Source organism: Rhinoderma darwinii, unplaced genomic scaffold (genome assembly GCF_050947455.1).
Source record: "Rhinoderma darwinii isolate aRhiDar2 unplaced genomic scaffold, aRhiDar2.hap1 Scaffold_4421, whole genome shotgun sequence".
In the NCBI taxonomy this organism is placed as follows: Eukaryota; Metazoa; Chordata; class Amphibia; order Anura; family Rhinodermatidae; genus Rhinoderma; species Rhinoderma darwinii.
Window position 1 is genome coordinate 77437 of NW_027463883.1, and position 16372 is coordinate 93808.

General features: G+C 50.4%; 1 protein-coding gene across 3 annotated transcripts in view; it reads left to right on the forward strand.

Annotated features, from left to right (window-relative positions):
- The window catches only part of LOC142714649 (oocyte zinc finger protein XlCOF29-like), a 58567-nt gene that overhangs the window by 12453 nt on the left and 29742 nt on the right, over positions 1 to 16372 (forward strand). The gene's annotated exons all lie outside the window — the stretch shown is intronic.

Sequence of the window (16372 nt, forward strand, 5' to 3'; positions counted from 1 at the left end):
CAATCACCGGAATTAAAAACCACTCACACCGCGCAATCACCGGAAATATAAACCCCTCACACCGCGCAATCATCGGAAATATAAAACCCCTCACACAGCGCAATCACCGGAAATATGACCCCTCACACCGCGCAATCACCGGAAATATGACACCCCTCACACCGCGCAATCACCGGAAATATAAAACCCCCCACACCGCGCAATCACCGGAAATATAAAACCCCCCACACCGCGCAATCACCGGAAATATATAACCCCCCCACACAGCGCAATCACCGGAAATATAAAACCCCTCACACCGCGCAATCACCGGAAATATAAACCCCTCACACCGCGCAATCACCGGAAATATAAAACCCCTCACACCGTGCAATTACCGGAAATATAAAACCCCCCCACACCGTGCAATCACCGGAAATATAAACCCCTCACACCGCGCAATCACCGGAAATATAAAACCCCCCACACCGCGCAATCACCGGAAATATAAAACCCTCCACACCGTGCAATCACCGGAAATATAAACCCCCCCACACCGCGCAATCACCGGAAATATAAAACTCCTCACACCGCGCAATCACCGTAAATATAAACCACCCACACCGCGCAATCACCGGAAATATAAAACACCTCACACCGCGCAATCACCGGAAATATAAACCCCTCACACCGCGCAATCACCGGAAATATAAACCCCTCACACCGCTCAATCACCGGAAATATAAAACCCCTCACACCGCGCAATCACCGGAAATATAAACCTCCCCCACACCGCGTAATCACCGGAAATATAAAACTCCCTCACACCGCGCAATCACCGGAATTATAAACCACTCACACCGCGCAATCACCGGAAATATAAACCCCTCACACCGCGCAATCACCGGAAATATAAAACCCCTCACACAGCGCAATCACCGGAAATATGACCCCTCACACCGCGCAATCACCGGAAATATGACACCCCTCACACCGCGCAATCACCGGAAATATAAAACCCCCCACACCGCGCAATCACCGGAAATATAAAACCCCCCACACCGCGCAATCACCGGAAATATATAACCCCCCCACACAGCGCAATCACCGGAAATATAAAACCCCTCACACCGCGCAATCACCGGAAATATAAACCCCTCACACCGCGCAATCACCGGAAATATAAAACCCTCACACCGCACAATCACCGGAAATATAAACCTTTCACACCGCGCAATCACCGGAAATATAAACCCCTCACACCGAGCAATCACCGGAAATATAAACCCCTTACACCGCGCAATCACCGGAAATATAAAACCCCTCACACCGCGCAATCACCGGAAATATAAACCCCTCACACCGCGCAATCACCGGAAATATAAAACCCCTCACACCGCGCAATCACCAGAAATATAAAACCCCTCACACCGCGCAATCACTGGAAATATAAAACCCCTCACACCGCGCAATCACCGGAAATATAAACCCCTCACACCGCGCAATCACCGGAAATATAAACCCCTCACACCGCGCAATCACCGGAAATATAAAACCCCTCACACTGCGCAATCACCAGAAATATAAAACCCCTCACACCGCGCAATCACTGGAAATATAAAACCCCTCACACCGCGCAATCACCGGAAATATAAACCCCTCACACCGCGCAATCACCGGAAATATAAACCCCCCACACCGCCCAATCACCGGAAATATAAACCCCCCACACCGCGGAATCACCGGAAATATAAACCCCTCACACCGCGCAATCACCGGAAAAATAAAACCCCTCACACTGCGCAATCACCGGAAATATAAAACCTCTCACACCGCGCAATCACCGGAAATATAAACCCCTCACACCGAGCAATCACCGGAAATATAAACCCCCTCACACCGCGCAATCACCGGAAATATAAAACCCCTCACACCGCGCAATCACCGGAAATATAAACCCCTCACACCGCGCAATCACAGGAAATATAAACCCCCCACACCGCGCAATCACCGGAAATATAAAACCCCTCACACCGCGCAATCACCGGAAATATAAAACCCCCCACACCGCGCAATCACCGGAAATATAAACCCCTCACACCGCGCAATCACCGGAAATATAAACCCCCCTACACCACGCAATCACCGGAAATATAAAACCACACACACCGCGCAATCACCGGAAATATAAAACCCCTCACACCGCGCAATCACCGGAAATATAAAACCCCCCACACCGTGCAATCACTGGAAATATAAAACACCTCACACCGTGCAATCAACGGAAATATAAAACCCCACACACCGCGCAATCACCGGAAATATAAACCCCCCACACCGCGCAATCACCGGAAATATAAAACCCCCCACACCGTGAAATCACCGGAAATATAAAACACCTCACACCGCGCAATCACCGGAAATATAAAACCCCTCACACCGCGCAATCACCGGAAATATAAACCACCCACACCGCGCAATCACCGGAAATATAAACCCCTCACACCGCGCAATCACCGGAAATATAACCCCCCCACACCGCGCAATCACCGGAAATATAAACCCCTTACACCGCGCAATCACCAGAAATATAAACCCCCCTCACACCGCGCAATCACCGGAAATATAAAACCCCTCACACCGCGCAATCACCGGAAATATAAACCCCTCACACCGCGCAATCACCGGAAATATAAACCCCCTCACACCGCGCAATTACCGGAAATATAAAACCCCTCACACCGCGCAATCACCGGAAATATAAAACCCCTCCCACCGCGCAATCACCGGAAATATAAACCCCCTCACACTGCGCAATCACCGGATATATAAACCCCCTCACACCGCGCAATCACCGGAAATATAAACCCCCTCACACCGTGCAATCACCTGAAATATAAAACCCCTCACACCGCGCAATCACCTGAAATATAAAACCCCTCACACCGCGCAATCACCGGAAATATAAACCCCTCACACCGCGCAATCACCGGAAATATAAACCCCTCACACCGCGCAATCACCGGAAATATAAAACCCCTCACACCGCGCAATCACCGGTATTATAAACCCCCTCACACCGCGCAATCACCGGAAATATAAACCCCTCACACCGCGCAATCACCGGAAATATAAAACCCCTCACACCGTGCAATCACCGGAAATATAAACCCCCCCACACCGCGCAATCACCGGAAATATAAACCCCCTCACACCGCGCAATCACCGGAAATATAAAACCCCTCACACCGCGCAATCACCGGAAATATAAAACCCCTCACACCGCGCAATCACCGGAAATATAAACCCCCCCACACCGCACAATCACTGGAAATATAAACCCCCCTACACCACGCAATCACCGGAAATATAAAACCACACACACCGCGCAATCACCGGAAATATAAAACCCCTCACACCGCGCAATCACCGGAAATATAAACCCCCCCACACCGCGCAATCACCGGAAATATAAACCCCCCTACACCACGCAATCACCGGAAATATAAAACCACACACACCGCGCAATCACCGGAAATATAAAACCCCTCACACCGCGCAATCACCGGAAATATATAACCCCCCACACTGTGCAATCACCGGAAATATAAAACACCTCACACCGTGCAATCAACGGAAATATAAAACCCCACACACCGCGCAATCACCGGAAATATAAACCCCCCACACCGCGCAATCACCGGAAATATAAAACCCCCCACACCGTGAAATCACCGGAAATATAAAACACCTCACACCGCGCAATCACCGGAAATATAAAACCCCTCACACCGCGCAATCACCGGAAATATAAACCACCCACACCGCGCAATCACCGGAAATATAAACCCCTCACACCGCGCAATCACCGGAAATATAACCCCCCCACACCGCGCAATCACCGGAAATATAAACCCCTTACACCGCGCAATCACCAGAAATATAAACCCCCCTCACACCGCGCAATCACCGGAAATATAAAACCCCTCACACCGCGCAATCACCGGAAATATAAACCCCTCACACCGCGCAATCACCGGAAATATAAACCCCCTCACACCGCGCAATTACCGGAAATATAAAACCCCTCACACCGCGCAATCACCGGAAATATAAAACCCCTCCCACCGCGCAATCACCGGAAATATAAACCCCCTCACACTGCGCAATCACCGGATATATAAACCCCCTCACACCGCGCAATCACCGGAAATATAAACCCCCTCACACCGCGCAATCACCTGAAATATAAAACCCCTCACACCGCGCAATCACCTGAAATATAAAACCCCTCACACCGCGCAATCACCGGAAATATAAACCCCTCACACCGCGCAATCACCGGAAATATAAACCCCTCACACCGCGCAATCACCGGAAATATAAAACCCCTCACACCGCGCAATCACCGGAAATATAAACCCCCTCACACCGCGCAATCACCGGAAATATAAACCCCTCACACCGCGCAATCACCGGAAATATAAAACCCCTCACACCGCGCAATCACCGGAAATATAAACCCCCCCACACCGCGCAATCACCGGAAATATAAACCCCCTCACACCGCGCAATCACCGTAAATATAAAACCCCTCACACCGCGCAATCACCGGAAATATAAAACCCCTCACACCGCGCAATCACCGGAAATATAAACCCCCCCACACCGCACAATCACTGGAAATATAAACCCCTCACACCGCGCAATCACCGGAAATATAAAACCCCCCACACCGCGCCATCACCGGAAATATAAAACCACTCACACCCCGCAATCACCGGAAATATAAAACCCCTCACACCGCGCAATCACCGGAAATATAAAACCCCTCACACCGCGCAATCACCGGAGATATAAACCCCTCACACCGCGCAATCACCGGAGATATAAACCCCTCACACCGCGCAATCACCGGAAATATAAACCCCCCCACACCGCACAATCACTGGAAATATAAACCCCTCACACCGCGCAATCACCGGAAATATAAAACCCCTCATATCGCGCAATCACCGGAAATATAAAACCCTCACACCGCGCAATCACCGGAAATATAAAACCCCTCACACCGCGCAATCACCGGAAATATAAACCCCTCACACCGCGCAATCACCGGAAATATAACCCCCCCCCCCACACCGCGCAATGACCGGAAATATAAACCCCTCACACCGCGCAATCACCGGAAATATAAACCCCCCCACACCGCACAATCACCAGAAATATAAAACCCTCACACCGCGCAATCACCGGAAATATAAAACCCTCACACCGCGCAATCACCGGAAATATAAACCCCCTCACACCGCGCAATCATCGGAAATATAAACCCCTCACACCGCGCAATCACCGGAAATATAAACCCCTCACACCGCGCAATCACCGGAAATATAAAGCCCCCCACACCGCGCAATCACCAGAAATATAAAACCCCTCACACCGCGCCATCACCGGAAATATAACCCCCCCTCACACCGCGCAATCACCGGAAATATAAACCCCTCACACTGCGCAATCACCGGAAATATAAAACCCCCCCACACCGCGCAATCACCGGAAATATAAACCCCTCACACCGCGCAATCACCGGAAATATAAACCCCCCCACACAATCACCGGAAATATAATCCACTCACACCGCGCAATCACCGTAAATATAAACCCCTCACACAGCGCAATCACTGGAAATATAAAACCCCTCACACCACGCAATTACCGGAAATATAAAACCCCTCACACCGCGCAATCACCGGAAATATAAAACCCCTCACACCGCGCAATCACCGGAAATATAAAACTCCTCTCACCGCGCAATCACCGGAAATATAAACCCCTCACACCGCGCAATCACCGGAAATATAAACCCCTCACACCGCGCAATCACCGGAAATATAAACTCCCTCACACCGCGCAATCACCGGAAATATAAAACCCCTCACACCGCGCAATCACCGGAAATATAAAACCCCTCACACCGCGCAATCACCGGAAATATAAAACCCCCTCACACCACGCAATTACCGGAAATATAAAACCCCCTCACACAGCGCAATCACCGGAAATATAAAACCCCTCACACCGCGCAATCACCGGAAATATAAAACACAACACACCGTGCAATTACCGGAAATATAAAACCCCTCACACCGCGCAATCACCGGAAATATAAAACCCCTCACACCGCGCAATCACCGGAAATATAAAACCCCTCACACCGCGCAATCACCGGAAATATAAAACCCCCTCACACAGCGCAATCACCGGAAATATAAAACCCCTCACACCGCGCAATCACCGTAAATATAAAACACAACACACCGTGCAATTACCGGAAATATAAAACCCCTCACACCGCGCAATCACCGGAAATATAAAACCCCTCACACCGCGCAATCACCGGAAATATAAAACCCCTCACACCGCGCAATCACCGGAAATATAAAACCCTTCACACCGCGCAATCACCGGAAATATAAAACCCCTCACACCGCGCAATCACCGGAAATATAAACCCCCTCACACCGCGCAATCACCGGAAATATAAAACCCCTCACACCGCGCAATCACCCGAAATATAAACCCCCCACACCGCGCAATCACTGGAAATATAAACCCCCTCACACCGCGCAATCACCGGAAATATAACCCCCTCACACCGCGCAATCACCGGAAATATAAACCCCTCACACCGCGCAATCACCGGAAATATAAAACCCCTCACACCGCGCAATCACCGGAAATATAAAACCCCTCACACCGCGCAATCACCGGAAATATAAAACCTCCCACACCGCGCAATCACCGGAAATATAAAACCCCCCACACCGCGCAATCACCGGAAATATAAACCCCTCACACCGCGCAATCACCGGAAATATAAAACACCTCACACCGCGCAATCACCGGAAATATAAAACCCCCCACACCGCGCAATCACCGGAAATATAAAACCCCCACACTGCGCAATCACCGGAAATATAAACCGCTCAGACCGCGCAATCACCGGAAATATAAACCCCCCCACACCGCGCAATCACCGGAAATATAAAACCACACACACCGCGCAATCACAGGAAATATAAAACCCCTCACACCGCGCAATCACCAGAAATATAAAACCCCTCACACCGCGCAATCACCGGAAATATAAACCCCTCACACCGCGCAATCACCGGAAATATAAAACCACACACACCGCGCAATCACAGGAAATATAAAACCCCTCACACCGCGCAATCACCAGAAATATAAACCCCTCACACCGCGCAATCACCGGAAATATAAAACCCTCCACACCGCGCAATCACCGGAAATATAAAACCCCCACACCGCGCAATCACCGGAAATATAAAACCCCTCACACCGCGCAATCACCGGAAATATAAACCCCTCACACCGCGCAATCACCGGAAATATAAAACCCCTCACACCGCGCAATCACCAAAAATATAACCCCTCACAACGCGCAATCACCGGAAATATAAAACCTTCACACCGCGCAATCACCGGAAACATAAACCCCCTCACACCGCGCAATCACCGGAAATATAAACCCCCCACACCGCGCAATCACCGGAAATATAAAACCCCCCACACACCGCACAATCACCAGAAATATAAAACCCCCCCACACCGCGCAATCACCGGAAATATAACACCCCTCACAACGCGCAATCACCGGAAATATAACCCCCTCACACCGCGTAATCACCGGAAATATAAAACCCCTCACACCGCGCAATCACCGGAAATATAAAACCCCTCACACCGCGCAATCACCGGAAATATAAACCCCCCACACCGCACAATCACCGGAAATATAAACCCCCCACACCGCACAATCACGGAAATATAAACCGCTCACACCGCGCAATCACCGGAAATATAAAACCGCTCACACCGCGCAATCACAGGAAATATAAAACCCCTCACACCGCGCAATCACCGGAAATATAAACCCCTCACACCGCGCAATCACCGGAAATATAAAACCACACACACCGCGCAATCACAGGAAATATAAAACCCCTCACACCGCGCAATCACGGAAATATAAAACCCCTCACACCGCGCAATCACCAGAAATATAAACCCCTCACACCGCGCAATCACCGGAAATATAAAACCCTCCACACCGCGCAATCACCGGAAATATAAAACCCCCACACCGCGCAATCACCGGAAATATAAAACCCCTCACACCGCGCAATCACCGGAAATATAACCCCTCACAACGCGCAATCACCGGAAATATAAAACCTTCACACCGCGCAATCACCGGAAACATAAACCCCCTCACACCGCGCAATCACCGGAAATATAAACCCCCTCACACTGCGCAATCACCGGATATATAAACCCCCTCACACCGCGCAATCACCGGAAATATAAACCCCCTCACACCGTGCAATCACCTGAAATATAAAACCCCTCACACCGCGCAATCACCTGAAATATAAAACCCCTCACACCGCGCAATCACCGGAAATATAAACCCCTCACACCGCGCAATCACCGGAAATATAAACCCCTCACACCGCGCAATCACCGGAAATATAAAACCCCTCACACCGCGCAATCACCGGAAATATAAACCCCCTCACACCGCGCAATCACCGGAAATATAAACCCCTCACACCGCGCAATCACCGGAAATATAAAACCCCTCACACCGCGCAATCACCGGAAATATAAACCCCCCCACACCGCGCAATCACCGGAAATATAAACCCCCTCACACCGCGCAATCACCGGAAATCTAAAACCCCTCACACCGCGCAATCACCGGAAATATAAAACCCCTCACACCGCGCAATCACCGGAAATATAAACCCCCCCACACCGCACAATCACTGGAAATATAAACCCCTCACACCGCGCAATCACCGGAAATATAAAACCCCCCACACCGCGCCATCACCGGAAATATAAAACCACTCACACCCCGCAATCACCGGAAATATAAAACCCCTCACACCGCGCAATCACCGGAAATATAAAACCCCTCACACCGCGCAATCACCGGAGATATAAACCCCTCACACCGCGCAATCACCGGAGATATAAACACCTCACACCGCGCAATCACCGGAAATATAAACCCCCCCACACCGCACAATCACTGGAAATATAAACCCCTCACACCGCGCAATCACCGGAAATATAAAACCCCTCATATCGCGCAATCACCGGAAATATAAAACCCTCACACCGCGCAATCACCGGAAATATAAAACCCCTCACACCGCGCAATCACCGGAAATATAAACCCCTCACACCGCGCAATCACCGGAAATATAACCCCCCCCCCACACCGCGCAATGACCGTAAATATAAACCCCTCACACCGCGCAATCACCGGAAATATAAACCCCCCCCACACCGCGCAATCACCGGAAATATAAACCCCTCACACCGCGTAATCACCGGAAATATAAACCCCTCACACCGCGCAATCACCGGAAATATAAACCCCCCACACCGCGCAATCACCGGAAATATAAACCCCTCACACCGCGCAATCACCGGAAATATAAAACCCCCCACACCGCGCAATCACCGGAAATATAAACCCCTCACACCGCGCAATCATCAGAAATATAAAACCCCTCACACCGTGCAATCACCGGAAATATAAACCCCCTCACACCGGAAATATAAAACCCCTCACACCGCGCAATCACCGGAAATATAAAACCCCTCACACCGCGCAATCACCGGAAATATAAAACCCCCCACACCGCGCAATCATCGGAAATATAAAACCCCTCACACCGCGCAATCACCGGAAATATAAACCCCCCACACCGCGCAATCACCGGAAATATAAACCCCTCACACCGCGCAATCACCGGAAATATAAAACCCCCCACACCGCGCAATCACCGGAAATATAACCCCCCCCCCACACCGCGTAATCACCGGAAATATAAACCCCCTCACACCGCGAATCACCGGAAATATAAAACCCCTCACACCGCGCAATCACCGGAAATATAAAACCCCTCACACCGCGCAATCACCGGAAATATAAACCCCTCACACCGCGCAATCACCGGAAATATAAAACCCCTCACACCGCGCAATCACTGGAAATATAAACCCCTCACACCGCGCAATCACCAGAAATATAAAACCCCTCACACCGCGCAATCACCGGAAATATAAAACCACTCACACCGCGCAATCACCGGAAATATAAAACCCCTCACACCGCGCAATCAACGGAAATATAAACCCCTCACACCGCGCAATCACCGGAAATATAAAACCCCCACACCACGCAATCACCGGAAATATAAAACCCCTCACACCGTGCAATCACCGAAAATATAAACCCCTCACACCGCGCAATCACCGGAAATATAAACCCCCCCACACCGTGCAATCACCGGAAATATAAAACCCCTCACACCGCACAATCACCGGAAATATAAACCCCTCACACCGCACAATCCCCGGAAATATAAAACCCCCACACCGCGCAATCACCGGAAATATAAACCCCCCACACCGCGCAATCACTGGAAATATAAAACCCCTCACACCGCGCAATCACCGGAAATATAAACCCCTCACACCGCGCAATCACCGGAAATATAAAACCCCCTCACACCGCGCAATCACCGGAAATATAAAACCCCTCACACCGCGCAATCACCGGAAATATAAACCCCTCACACCGCGCAATCACCGGAAATATAAAACTCCCTCACACCGCGCAATCACCGGAATTAAAAACCACTCACACCGCGCAATCACCGGAAATATAAACCCCTCACACCGCGCAATCATCGGAAATATAAAACCCCTCACACAGCGCAATCACCGGAAATATGACCCCTCACACCGCGCAATCACCGGAAATATGACACCCCTCACACCGCGCAATCACCGGAAATATAAAACCCCCCACACCGCGCAATCACCGGAAATATAAAACCCCCCACACCGCGCAATCACCGGAAATATATAACCCCCCCACACAGCGCAATCACCGGAAATATAAAACCCCTCACACCGCGCAATCACCGGAAATATAAACCCCTCACACCGCGCAATCACCGGAAATATAAAACCCCTCACACCGTGCAATTACCGGAAATATAAAACCCCCCCACACCGTGCAATCACCGGAAATATAAACCCCTCACACCGCGCAATCACCGGAAATATAAAACCCCCCACACCGCGCAATCACCGGAAATATAAAACCCTCCACACCGTGCAATCACCGGAAATATAAACCCCCCCACACCGCGCAATCACCGGAAATATAAAACTCCTCACACCGCGCAATCACCGGAAATATAAACCACCCACACCGCGCAATCACCGGAAATATAAAACACCTCACACCGCGCAATCACCGGAAATATAAACCCCTCACACCGCGCAATCACCGGAAATATAAACCCCTCACACCGCTCAATCACCGGAAATATAAAACCCCTCACACCGCGCAATCACCGGAAATATAAACCTCCCCCACACCGCGTAATCACCGGAAATATAAAACTCCCTCACACCGCGCAATCACCGGAATTATAAACCACTCACACCGCGCAATCACCGGAAATATAAACCCCTCACACCGCGCAATCACCGGAAATATAAAACCCCTCACACAGCGCAATCACTGGAAATATGACCCCTCACACCGCGCAATCACCGGAAATATGACACCCCTCACACCGCGCAATCACCGGAAATATAAAACCCCCCACACCGCGCAATCACCGGAAATATAAAACCCCCCACACCGCGCAATCACCGGAAATATATAACCCCCCCACACAGCGCAATCACCGGAAATATAAAACCCCTCACACCGCGCAATCACCGGAAATATAAACCCCTCACACCGCGCAATCACCGGAAATATAAAACCCTCACACCGCACAATCACCGGAAATATAAACCTTTCACACCGCGCAATCACCGGAAATATAAACCCCTCACACCGAGCAATCACCGGAAATATAAACCCCTTACACCGCGCAATCACCGGAAATATAAAACCCCTCACACCGCGCAATCACCGGAAATATAAACCCCTCACACCGCGCAATCACCGGAAATATAAAACCCCTCACACCGCGCAATCACCAGAAATATAAAACCCCTCACACCGCGCAATCACTGGAAATATAAAACCCCTCACACCGCGCAATCACCGGAAATATAAACCCCTCACACCGCGCAATCACCGGAAATATAAACCCCTCACACCGCGCAATCACCGGAAATATAAAACCCCTCACACTGCGCAATCACCAGAAATATAAAACCCCTCACACCGCGCAATCACTGGAAATATAAAACCCCTCACACCGCGCAATCACCGGAAATATAAACCCCTCACACCGCGCAATCACCGGAAATATAAACCCCCCACACCGCGCAATCACCGGAAATATAAACCCCCCACACCGCGGAATCACCGGAAATATAAACCCCTCACACCGCGCAATCACCGGAAAAATAAAACCCCTCACACTGCGCAATCACCGGAAATATAAAACCTCTCACACCGCGCAATCACCGGAAATATAAACCCCTCACACCGAGCAATCACCGGAAATATAAACCCCCCACACCGCGCAATCACCGGAAATATAAAACCCCTCACACCGCGCAATCACCGGAAATATAAACCCCTCACACCGCGCAATCACAGGAAATATAAACCCCCTCACACCGCGCAATCACCGGAAATATAAAACCCCTCACACCGCGCAATCAACGGAAATATAACCCCCCCACACCGCGCAATCACCGGAAATATAAACCCCCCACACCGCGCAATCACCGGAAATATAAAACCCCTCACACCGCGCAATCACCGGAAATATAAAACCCCCCACACCGCGCAATCACCGGAAATATAAACCCCTCACACCGCGCAATCACCGGAAATATAAACCCCCCTACACCACGAAATCACCGGAAATATAAAACCACACACACCGCGCAATCACCGGAAATATAAAACCCCTCACACCGCGCAATCACCGGAAATATAAAACCCCCCACACCGTGCAATCACCGGAAATATAAAACACCTCACACCGTGCAATCAACGGAAATATAAAACCCCACACACCGCGCAATCACCGGAAATATAAACCCCCCACACCGCGCAATCACCGGAAATATAAAACCCCCCACACCGTGAAATCACCGGAAATATAAAACACCTCACACCGCGCAATCACCGGAAATATAAAACCCCTCACACCGCGCAATCACCGGAAATATAAACCACCCACACCGCGCAATCACCGGAAATATAAACCCCTCACACCGCGCAATCACCGGAAATATAACCCCCCCACACCGCGCAATCACCGGAAATATAAACCCCTTACACCGCGCAATCACCAGAAATATAAACCCCCCTCACACCGCGCAATCACCGGAAATATAAAACCCCTCACACCGCGCAATCACCGGAAATATAAACCCCTCACACCGCGCAATCACCGGAAATATAAACCCCCTCACACTGCGCAATTACCGGAAATATAAAACCCCTCACACCGCGCAATCACCGGAAATATAAAACCCCTCCCACCGCGCAATCACCGGAAATATAAACCCCCTCACACTGCGCAATCACCGGATATATAAACCCCCTCACACCGCGCAATCACCGGAAATATAAACCCCCTCACACCGTGCAATCACCTGAAATATAAAACCCCTCACACCGCGCAATCACCTGAAATATAAAACCCCTCACACCGCGCAATCACCGGAAATATAAACCCCTCACACCGCGCAATCACCGGAAATATAAACCCCTCACACCGCGCAATCACCGGAAATATAAAACCCCTCACACCGCGCAATCACCGGTATTATAAACCCCCTCACACCGCGCAATCACCGGAAATATAAACCCCTCACACCGCGCAATCACCGGAAATATAAAACCCCTCACACCGCGCAATCACCGGAAATATAAACCCCCCCACACCGCGCAATCACCGGAAATATAAACCCCCTCACACCGCGCAATCACCGGAAATATAAAACCCCTCACACCGCGCAATCACCGGAAATATAAAACCCCTCACACCGCGCAATCACCGGAAATATAAACCCCCCCACACCGCACAATCACTGGAAATATAAACCCCCCTACACCACGCAATCACCGGAAATATAAAACCACACACACCGCGCAATCACCGGAAATATAAAACCCCTCACACCGCGCAATCACCGGAAATATAAACCCCCCCACACCGCGCAATCACCGGAAATATAAACCCCCCTACACCACGCAATCACCGGAAATATAAAACCACACACACCGCGCAATCACCGGAAATATAAAACCCCTCACACCGCGCAATCACCGGAAATATAAAACCCCCCACACCGTGCAATCACCGGAAATATAAAACACCTCACACCGTGCAATCAACGGAAATATAAAACCCCACACACCGCGCAATCACCGGAAATATAAACCCCCCACACCGCGCAATCACCGGAAATATAAAACCCCCCACACCGTGAAATCACCGGAAATATAAAACACCTCACACCGCGCAATCACCGGAAATATAAAACCCCTCACACCGCGCAATCACCGGAAATATAAACCACCCACACCGCGCAATCACCGGAAATATAAACCCCTCACACCGCGCAATCACCGGAAATATAACCCCCCCACACCGCGCAATCACCGGAAATATAAACCCCTTACACCGCGCAATCACCAGAAATATAAACCCCCCTCACACCGCGCAATCACCGGAAATATAAAACCCCTCACACCGCGCAATCACCGGAAATATAAACCCCTCACACCGCGCAATCACCGGAAATATAAACCCCCTCACACCGCGCAATTACCGGAAATATAAAACCCCTCACACCGCGCAATCACCGGAAATATAAAACCCCTCCCACCGCGCAATCACCGGAAATATAAACCCCCTCACACTGCGCAATCACCGGATATATAAACCCCCTCACACCGCGCAATCACCGGAAATATAAACCCCCCTCACACCGTGCAATCACCTGAAATATAAAACCCCTCACACCGCGCAATCACCTGAAATATAAAACCCCTCACACCGCGCAATCACCGGAAATATAAACCCCTCACACCGCGCAATCACCGGAAATATAAACCCCTCACACCGCGCAATCACCGGAAATATAAAACCCCTCACACCGCGCAATCACCGGAAATATAAACCCCCTCACACCGCGCAATCACCGGAAATATAAACCCCTCACACCGCGCAATCACCGGAAATATAAAACCCCTCACACCGCGCAATCACCGGAAATATAAACCCCCCCACACCGCGCAATCACCGGAAATATAAACCCCCTCACACCGCGCAATCACCGGAAATATAAAACCCCTCACACCGCGCAATCACCGGAAATATAAAACCCCTCACACCGCGCAATCACCGGAAATATAAACCCCCCCACACCGCACAATCACTGGAAATATAAACCCCTCACACCGCGCAATCACCGGAAATATAAAACCCCCCACACCGCGCCATCACCGGAAATATAAAACCACTCACACCCCGCAATCACCGGAAATATAAAACCCCTCACACCGCGCAATCACCGGAAATATAAAACCCCTCACACCGCGCAATCACCGGAGATATAAACCCCTCACACCGCGCAATCACCGGAGATATAAACCCCTCACACCGCGCAATCACCGGAAATATAAACCCCCCCACACCGCACAATCACTGGAAATATAAACCCCTCACACCGCGCAATCACCGGAAATATAAAACCCCTCATATCGCGCAATCACCGGAAATATAAAACCCTCACACCGCGCAATCACCGGAAATATAAAACCCCTCACACCGCGCAATCACCGGAAATATAAACCCCTCACACCGCGCAATCACCGGAAATATAACCCCCCCCCCCCCACACCGCGCAATGACCGGAAATATAAACCCCTCACACCGCGCAATCACCGGAAATATAAACCCCCCCACACCGCACAATCACCAGAAATATAAAACCCTCACACCGCGCAATCACCGGAAATATAAAACCCTCACACCGCGCAATCACCGGAAATATAAACCCCCTCACACCGCGCAATCATCGGAAATATAAACCCCTCACACCGCGCAATCACCGGAAATATAAACCCCTCACACCGCGCAATCACCGGAAATATAAAAACCCCCACACCGCGCAATCACCAGAAATATAAAACCCCTCACACCGCGCCATCACCGGAAATATAACCCCCCCTCACACCGCGCAATCACCGGAAATATAAACCCCTCACACTGCGCAATCACCGGAAATATAAAACCCCCCCACACCGCGCAATCACCGGAAATATAAACCCCTCACACCGCGCAAT